Raw genomic sequence first — 9,841 nt, 5'->3', positions numbered from 1 at the left:
TACGTTGTGACGTTTGGCACACCCAAAGCACTCTTACGGTATCCGGGAGTTGCACAATCTCATGGTCTAAGGAAATGATATTTGACATTAGAAAAGCTTTAGCATACGAACTACATGATCTAGTGCTAGGCTTAGGATTGGGTCTTGTCCATCACATCATTCTCCTAATGATGTGATCCCGTTATCAACGACATCCAATGTCCATGGTTAGGAAACCGTAACCATCTATTGATCAACGAGCTAGTCAACTAGAGGCTCACTAGGGACATGGTGTTGTCTATGTATCCACACATGTATCTGAGTTTCCTATCAATACAATTACAGCATGGATAATAAACGATTATCATGAACAAGGAAATATAATAATAATCAATTTATTATTGCCTCTAGGGCATATTTCCAACAGTAGCCTGATGTAGCTTTTTCAGGTCCAGATTTCCAGCTCCCGGAATTCTCCCTCTTGGTGTGTACCTTGCAAATTATGAGAGAAAATACATTAGATTACTCCAAAAAGCATTATTATGGATAAAGACATTATAAATAATAGTAAGAAAACATAATGCAAAATGGACGTATCAGTATGTATTATTTCCAATAAGTCAGTTGCTCGCTCCATTGTTCCGGAGAACAGAGTCTTAGTCATCTTGCCCATGCGGCATGGTTCGCAAGCATCAAGTGATTCCAAAAGCCCATCAGCATGGAGTTTCTTCATGCGCTTTACACCAATATGACCTAAACAGCAGTGCCACAAATAAGTTGCACTATCATTATTAAACTTGTATCTTTTGGCTTCAATATTATGAATATGTGTATCACTACTATCGAGATTTAACAAAAATAACCACTCATCAAGGGTGCATGACCATAAAAGATATTACTCATATAAATAGAACAACCATTATTCTCTGATTTAAATGAATAACTGTTTCGCATCAAACAAGATCTAGATATAATGTTCATGCTTTACGCTGGCACCAAATAACAATTATTCAGGTCTAAAACTTATCCCGACGGTAGATGTAGAGGTAGCGTGCCGATGGCGATCACATCGACTTTGGAACCATTTCCCACGCGCATCGTCACCTCGTCCTTAGCAAATCTTCATTTAATTCGTAGCCCCTGTTTCGAGTTGCAAATATGAGCAACAGAACCAGTATTAAATACCCAGGCACTACTACGAGCATTAGTAAGGTACACATCAATAACATGTATATCAAATATACCTTTCACTTTGTCATACTTCTTATCCGCCAAATACTTGGGGCAGTGTAACATCCCAAATTTTCAATTTGGAATGTTATACATTAGATCATCATTGCATATCATATTTTATTGCATTTTGGCTTGATCCTAGAAATTCTACGCAACTCAAGGACCCACGGAGAGAGTTGGGGATTTTGTTATTTTTATATTTGAGTTTTCTCAAATTTTGAAAAGAGGATCGTTTGATTTTAATCATTTTCTCTTTGAATATTTCTTTTATGAAAATAAAAGAGAGGGAATAAAATGACTTCCCCAAAATAAAGAAATATTGGAGATTTAATATTAAGATCAAATAAGATTTTACTCGGAGTTTTTATCGCTATTTTATTTGAATTGGGAAAATATGCGTTTTTCAAAATTGCATTAGAGGCCCAAATAAATGTTCACCTTGTCTGGTAGATTTTTAGAGGATAGGGAAAATATATTTTAGGATTTTTTGAGTCCGTTTAGTATTTCTTTTCTTTGTTTTTCTATGCGGAATTTATTTTTTTAAAAAGTCAACCGACCTAACCGGGCTGTGTCCGCCTAGGACACTAGCTCGGCCGGCCCTTTAAAGCCGTGGGGGCCCAAGCCACCAGTGCCCCGCCCGAAACCCTAGCGCCACCGCCCTGCCACCGCCGCCGCGTCGTCGCGTCGCCCTTGCCTCCTCGCAGCGCCGCCGCCGCCCTGGAGCCGCCGCCGCCCCGTTCCGCCACCCCGCCGCCGGATCCCCTCGCCCCCGTCGCCGCCAGCCCGCCGGAGTCGCCGCCGACCTCGCCGGACCTCACTGAGGTAGTCCGCCGCCGCCGGTTTTCGTAAGGAAACCGTACGTTTTTTTTTAAAACCCTAGTTTTTTATTTAGATCGGGTTTTTCGGTTTAGTTATTTAGCGAACGCCCGTTCATACATTCGTTTTAACGACGGTTTTCATCCGTTAGCCGCAAACAGTGAATGTTCGTTTGTTAGCCTGTTCATCAGTTTTTCTTTTTCCAGGGTTTTTCCGCGATTATTTTCGATCGCGATTTCTGCCCTAATCTTCGTTCTAGTATAACTTTTCGCTCGTTTATCGGAATCAGGCGATTCAAGCGCCTAGATCTTCGTCTCGAAGCTCTCTTTCTGTTTAACCAACTTGAACAAGATTTTGCTACTTTAAAATTTGACTTTAGTCCAGATTAGTAAATGGATCTTGTTTCTTTCGCAGTTGAGTTTCGTTGCTTCATTTGGTTTCATTCTTTTTGCAAACTGGAGTTTTAAGTTGCACTTTCTAGTTAGATCTCTTATTTGAGTTTTACCTGTGCTTCTAGTTGTGTGCTTATTGTATGCTTGTTTGTTTGCGATAGAGTACCCGGAGTGCGAAGCGTGCTACTACGAGTCTCTGGGTTTCGCGGATCATCAGCAAGGCAAGTAACACTTTGATCATACCTCTTTACTACCCAGTTTTATTGCATTAGATCAATCCTCAAACAATTGCATGGTTAGGATCTGATTTAACTTGTGGGTTTTGGGAAGTAGATGAGGTAGTACCTATTCACCTGTTTATTATCAAACCTGTGGGACTTACTTGTACGTTGCTTATATCACTATGCTATGCTCGTAGAAGTGGATTGGGTTTGAGTGTATCCATGACAGATGTGAGTTTATTAATTAATGGTTCAACTTAAGGTGGCAACTTAAATACACATCTGGGTGGATTGCTTGTGGGCACCTGGAGAATCCAGTGTTGTCCTAGGATATCCCGGAGGACCCGTGTGATCATCCTACAGCCCGCCACCCAGGCTCAAAGGGATCATAAGACTATTCATGCTAGAAACTTCCGTGTGCAGCCACAAGCCAATATGGGCTCTGGCATAGTTGAGTAAGTTGCGTGAAGCTATTGAAGAGGTAGACTAGCAGATGTAGTGGGTACTGTCTATCCAGAGTAGAGAGTTAATGCTTCAGAAAGACCGTGTCTCGAATCCCCGACCATGGGTGTATTCGAGTCTTGTGGGGAAACGTGTGCAAACCTCTGCAGAGTGTATAAACTAATCATGGTTAGCCGTGTCCCCGGTTATGGACATCTTCAGTATCTAGTTCTTGGATTATCATGTTGATCTCATCACCCTTATTATAATTTGATTGGGTTTAATGATGATGCTTAATTGGGATTGAGTTGGAGGAACCTTCTCAATGTTTAACAACCACCATGATAGTTAAATACAATTTATTCCTTTGTTGTAGGGAAAAATTGGCTTTTCGCAAAAACATATAAACCATACAACCTCCACCAGCCAAATATGCATGAAGTGATAGCAATTATTTTGTTCATTACTCTCTTGTGTTACATTGAGAGCATATTCCATGTGCTGACCCGTTTCGGGATGCAACGTTCATGTTGCAGACTTTTCAGACGACGAGTAAGGAGCCATAGGTCGTTGTCTTTCACTCAGTGATGTCGTTGGAGTTGATGGACTCACTTTATCTTCCAAGCCTTCCGTTGTTATCGTTTTAGATGTCCTTAAGCCATATTTATTGTATTAAGTTCTCTTTTGAGACATTCTATGTAATAAGTGTGTGATTGTTACTCTGTTATAAATCCTCAAGTACTGTGCGTGTCGGCATTACCGATCCAGGGATGCACCGATGCACAGAGATCAGACTGTTTGAGGTCTGGTTGCTACAAGATGGTATCGGAGCACACATTGACTGTAGGACATGACCACTAAGCTAAAACCCTAGATCACTACTCTCTTCTCATTTCTGACTCCTCTCCATTTTCTACTCTTTAGGACGGCGGACTCGAGGAACAAGTTTGCACAACCGGATGAAGATACACCTTTTGGACAACACTTGAAGGAAGCTACTAGATACCTGAACATCGGAATACGAAGCTTCATCGGGACTTACATTGCCACTTTACCAGAAGAGGAGCGCTGGATGATTCAAGTTCAAGTTCCAGGAAGGACCTTCACGCCAGTCACTGAGCCGATAGAGTTTTCCTTTGATGCACCAACTTGGAGTCTAGGCAAGAGCATGGCAGCCCACATCACCATGGGACGCATTGGAGAAGTTTACCACAAGGATCTCAAGGATACTATCTACCAGATTTGTCGGCGCCGAGATGAGAAATGGGAGATGATCAACACCAGCAAGGATAGGTCCATTGCAGCTTTCATCCAGGAGTTAAATCAGCAGATTCGTCGCCAGGAGAACCAGATGTGCGTAGGCATGATAGATCTGAAGAAGGCATTGACCAGGATCATGGAGCTGGAGGAAGAACTCAAGTCTACACGAGATGGATACAAGGAGGGAATGACGATACTCGTGGAGAAGAATGGCAATCTGACAAGGAAGCTAGGGGTATTCATTGGAGACCCCGCGCCAGGAGGAGAAGACGGCGATTCCACTTGCCCGGAGAACTACATCATCATCGACGACACCGACTCGGACCCCCATGATAGCGATGATGACTTTGTTGATGAAGCTGGAGCAGATATTATGGAGTCTTCCACCGATCAATTTTTCTAGTTGACCACCATATCAGTAGTAGTATTCCCCCATGTATATAGTATAGTCCGAGCACTTTTGTAATGATAGTTAGACTGATTGTATGCCCTTGTTTGAATTGATTGAAGTGATATGATTGTGTTTGTCTCATGTGCATATGGGTAGTGCTTTCTCACTAGACCTCATTCTATTCTAATCTCTTCCCTCTAAACCCTCAGATGCATCCGAGACGTGACCCTGGATTTACTTTCCCACCGGAGCTCACTCAGTTGATCCAGCAGCAGAATGCCTTGATGCAGTTGTTAGTTCAGAACCAAGGCAACAACAACAACAACCCACCACCACCACCTCTAGTTGACAGCTTAGCCCGTTTTCTGAGGTTGTAGCCGCTGGTGTTTTCCAGTAGTATCGAGCCTATAGTTGCTGATGATTGGCTGCGCGGGATTGGAAGAGAGTTGACCACTGCAGGTTGCACAGATGCTGAGAAGGTGCATTTTGCCGCGCACCAATTGGATGGACCAACAGCCTCATGGTGGGAGAATTACACAGCCACTTTTCCTATAGCCAATGTCACTTGGGAGCAGTTTCAGCAAGCATTCCGTACCGCCCATGTATCAATAGGAGCTATGGCCATGAAGAAGCGCGAGTTTCGCAACTTATGCCAAGGAGGATGCACCGTTGGCCGGTATGTGGATGACTTTAGTAAGCTAGCACGTTATGCCCCAGATGACGTTGCTACGGATGCCGCGAAGCAGGAGAAGTTTCTGGAAGGACTGAATGATGAGCTGAGCATCTAGTTGTTGGTGGCAACTTTTAATAACTACCAGGAGTTGGTAGATAGAGCTCTCATGATTGAAGGGAAGCAACAGCAGATTGACAACCGCAAGAGGAAGTATGGATAAGGGAAGTACAATTCTGGAGCCCAGCAGAGACCCGTTTTACCCCGAACTCGGGAGGACCCCTTCACCATAACCATGGAGGTCACAATCATAATGGAGGGATTTTGCACAACCATAGTGCCCCCAGGAATGGGAATGGTAATGGAGGAAGCAACGGTCAAAACCGTACCAACCCAGCAACGCCCGCCAAGAAGGATCTAAGTCACATTACTTGTTTCAAGTGCGGGAAGAATGGACATTATGCCACGGAGTGTTTTGAAGCAAAGAATGGAAATGGCAATGGAAGCTCTGGGAAGAAGCCCAACCCTTTCAACATGGGACAAGTGAACCACGTTAGCGTGGAGGAGGTTGAAGCGCAACCCAATGCAGTAATAGGTAAGTTTTTGGTTAAGTCATTTACTGCAATCGTTCTTTTTGATACTGGTGCATCGCATTCATACATATCAAGGAGATTTGTGGATAAGTTTAAACTGCCAACCCAAGCCCTTAGGTCACCCATGTTAGTAACCTCGCCAGGAGCAGAATATATGGCTAGCCTATGGTGTGATCGGTTACCATTAAGGATTGGTAATTACCTGTTTCCCTCAGACCTAATAGTATTGGAGTCACAAGGATTGGATGTGATATTAGGCATGGATTGGCTAACGAAGTATGGAGGGAACATTGACTGCGCCAGTAAGTCGATTTTGCGTACCACCCCAGAAGGAAGAAGAATCAAGTATGTATCCCAGCATGTGCCGAATAGGACTCAAGTGAATTCCTTATCAGGAGTGGTACAAGAGGAAGTACCAGTGGTGAAGGAATTCCTAGATGTATTTCCAGAAGAGTTGCCAAGCATGCCACCGGATAGAGACATTGAGTTTTTGATCGAGCTTTTGCCAGGCACAGGGCCAATATCCAAGAGACCGTACATGATGCCTGCTAAGGATTTAGAGGAAATTAAGAAGCAGATTAAGGAGTTACTGGATAAAGGCTATATTCGCCCAAGCTCGTCACCTTGGGGATCACCAGTGCTTATAGTGGAGAAGAAGGATGGATCGTTGAGGATGGTTGTTGATTATCGAGGATTAAATGAGGTGACGATCAAGAACAAGTACCCACTGCCGATGATCAATGATTTGTTTGACCATCTGCAAGGAGCTAAGGTGTTTTCCAAGATCGATCTGTGATCAGGGTGCCACCAGCTGAAGATTCGAGATCAGGATATACCTAAGACAGCTTTTACCACAAGGTACAGGCTATATGAGTATATCGTTATGTCATTTGGTTTGACTAACGCACCTGCCTATTTCATGAACATGATGAACAAGGTGTTTATGGAGTTTTTGGATAAGTTCGTCGTGGTGTTCATTGATGATATTTTGGTCTACTCAAAGAATGAAGAGGAGCATAAGGAGCATTTGCGTCTGGTACTTGGGAAGCTCAGAGAACACCAGTTATATGCCAAGTTCAACAAGTGTGAATTTTGGTTGAAGGAAGTTGGATTCCTCGGACATGTTATATCCGGAGAAGGAATAGCAGTAGACCCTACCAAGGTTGTCACAGTGACAAATTGGGAAGCACCCACGTCAGTTGGAGAGATCCAGAGTTTTCTTGGACTTCCAGGATACTATCGGAGGTTCATTGAGAATTTCTCGAAGATTGCAAAGCCCATGACGGAGTTGTTGAAGAAGGACACCAAGTTCAAATGGACTGAGGAATGTGAGGCCAGTTTTCAGGAGTTGAAGAAATGCTTGGTTACAGCTCCACTGTTGATTCTTCTAGATCAACGCAAGGATTACCAGGTGTATTGCGACGCTTCTCGTCGAGGACTTGGAGCAGTTCTTATGTAGGAGGGAAGAGTTGTTTCTTATGCCTCTCGACAGCTTAAACCCCATGAGTTGAATTATGCTACGCATGATTTGGAGTTAGCAGCCGTAGTGCATGCATTGAAGACATGGAGACATTTTCTCATCGGAAACCATTGTGAGGTGTACACGGATCACAAGAGTTTGAAGTATATCTTCACGCAGAAGGAGTTGAATCTCAGGCAGAGGAGATGGTTAGAGCTCATTAAGGATTATGATATGAAGTTGCATTATCATCCTGGAAAGGCTAACATAGTAGCCGATGCGTTGAGCTGCAAGAGTCATCTGAATACACTCATGACTGGAGAGTTACCCAAGGAGTTAGCAGAGGATCTTCGTGAGCTATGTTTGGACATAGTTCCGAGGGGTTATGTAGCAGCATTGGAGATTCAGTCTACTTTGATGGATAAGATCAGGGAATCTCAGAAGACGGACAAGGAGATTGCCGAGATAAAAGATAGGATGGGCAAAGGAAAAGCTAAGGGATTTCGTGAGGATGAGCACGATACCCTATGGTTTGAGGACCGTGTTTATGTGCCAAATGATCCGGAGATCAGGAAGTTGATTCCGCAAGAGGCCCATGATTCATTGTATTCGATTCACCCAGGAAATACTAAGATGTATCTAGATTTGAAGGATAGTTTCTGGTGGACCGGAATGAAGAAGGACATTGCAGAGTATGTAGCAATTTGTGATGTATGTCAGAGAGTGAAGGCAAGACATCAGAAGCCAGCTGGATTGCTACAGCCATTGCCGATACCCGAATGGAAGTGGGATAAACTTGGCATCGACTTTATCATGGGATTGCCCAGGACTCGTTCAGGCTATGACTCGATATGGGTTGTAGTCGATCGTTTGACAAAGGTAGCTCATTTCATCCAAGTGAAGACCACTTACACCAGTGCTAAGTTGGCAAAGATATACATGACCAGGATCGTATGTCTACATGGAGTTCCGAGGACCATTGTATCATATAGAGGAACCCAGTTTACCTCAAAGTTTGGAATCAGTTGCATGAGACTTTGGGAACCAGGCTAGAGTTTAGTACAGCCTTTCATCCGCAGACAGATGGACAGACCGAGAGAGTCAATCGGATTCTGGAGGACATGTTGGGAGCTTGTGCACTAGACTATGGATCTAGTTGGGACGACAATTTGCCTTATGCGGAGTTCTCTTACAACAACAGCTATCAAGCCAGTTTGAAGATGGCCCCATTTGAAGCATTGTATGGAAGGAGGTGCAGGACACCATTGTTGTGGGATGAAGTTGGAGACCGTCAGTTGTTTGGACCAGATTTGATTAAAGAGTCGGAAGAGAAGGTTAAGCTGATACGCGATAGACTCAAGGTAGCCCAGTCCAAGCAGAAGAGCTATGCGGATTCTAAACGCAATGCGACAGTTTATGAAGTCGGAGACATAGTGTATCTTCAAGTATCACCACTTCGAGGAGTGAAGCGTTTTGGAGTTAAGGGAAAGTTAGCACCACGTTTTGTAGGACCATACAAGGTTTTGGAACGTATGGGAGAAGTTTCTTACAAGTTGGAATTGCCCGAAGGATTGTCAGGAGTTCACGATGTGTTCCACATTTCTCAGTTAAAGAAGTGCCACGCAGACATGGCTAATATTCCCCTGAGAGATACAGTGCCACTGGATGCGATTTAGTTGGATACTGATTTGACCTACGAGGAGAAACCAGTCAAGATTCTTGAGTTTGCTAGTCGAGTCACACGCAGTAAGGTTATCAAGTTCTGCAAAGTTCAGTGGAGCCACCATACCGAGGAGGAAGCCACCTCGGAACGAGAGGAAGACCTACGGAAGGATCACCCTCACCTATTTTCTAGCCAACCTGAATTTCAAGGGCGAGATTCATCTTAAGGGGAGTGGTTTTTAACATCCCAAATTTTCAATTTGGAATGTTATACATTAGATCATCATTGCATATCATATTTTTATTGCATTTTGGCTTGATCCTAGAAATTCTACGCAACTCAAGGACCCACGGAGAGAGTTGGGGATTTCGTTATTTTCATATTTGAGTTTTCTCAAATTTTGAAAAGAGGATCGTTTGATTTTAATCACTTTCTCTTCGAATATTTCTTTTATGAAAATAAAAGAGAGGGGATAAAATGACTTCCTCAAAATAAAGAAATATTGGAGATTGAATATTAAGATCAAATAAGATTTTATTCGGAGTTTTTGTCGCTATTTTATTTGAATTAGGAAAAATATGCATTTTTCAAAATTGCATTAAAGGCCTAAATAAATGTTCACCTTGTCCTGTAGATTTTTAGAGGACGGGGAAAATTTATTTTAGGATTTTTGGAGTCCGTTTAGTATTTCTTTTCTTTGTTTTTCTGCATGGAATTTATTTT

This window comes from Triticum urartu, chromosome 4, assembly GCF_003073215.2.
Source record: "Triticum urartu cultivar G1812 chromosome 4, Tu2.1, whole genome shotgun sequence".
NCBI classification, from domain to species: Eukaryota; Viridiplantae; Streptophyta; class Magnoliopsida; order Poales; family Poaceae; genus Triticum; species Triticum urartu.
This window is presented reverse-complemented; position numbering follows the sequence as displayed.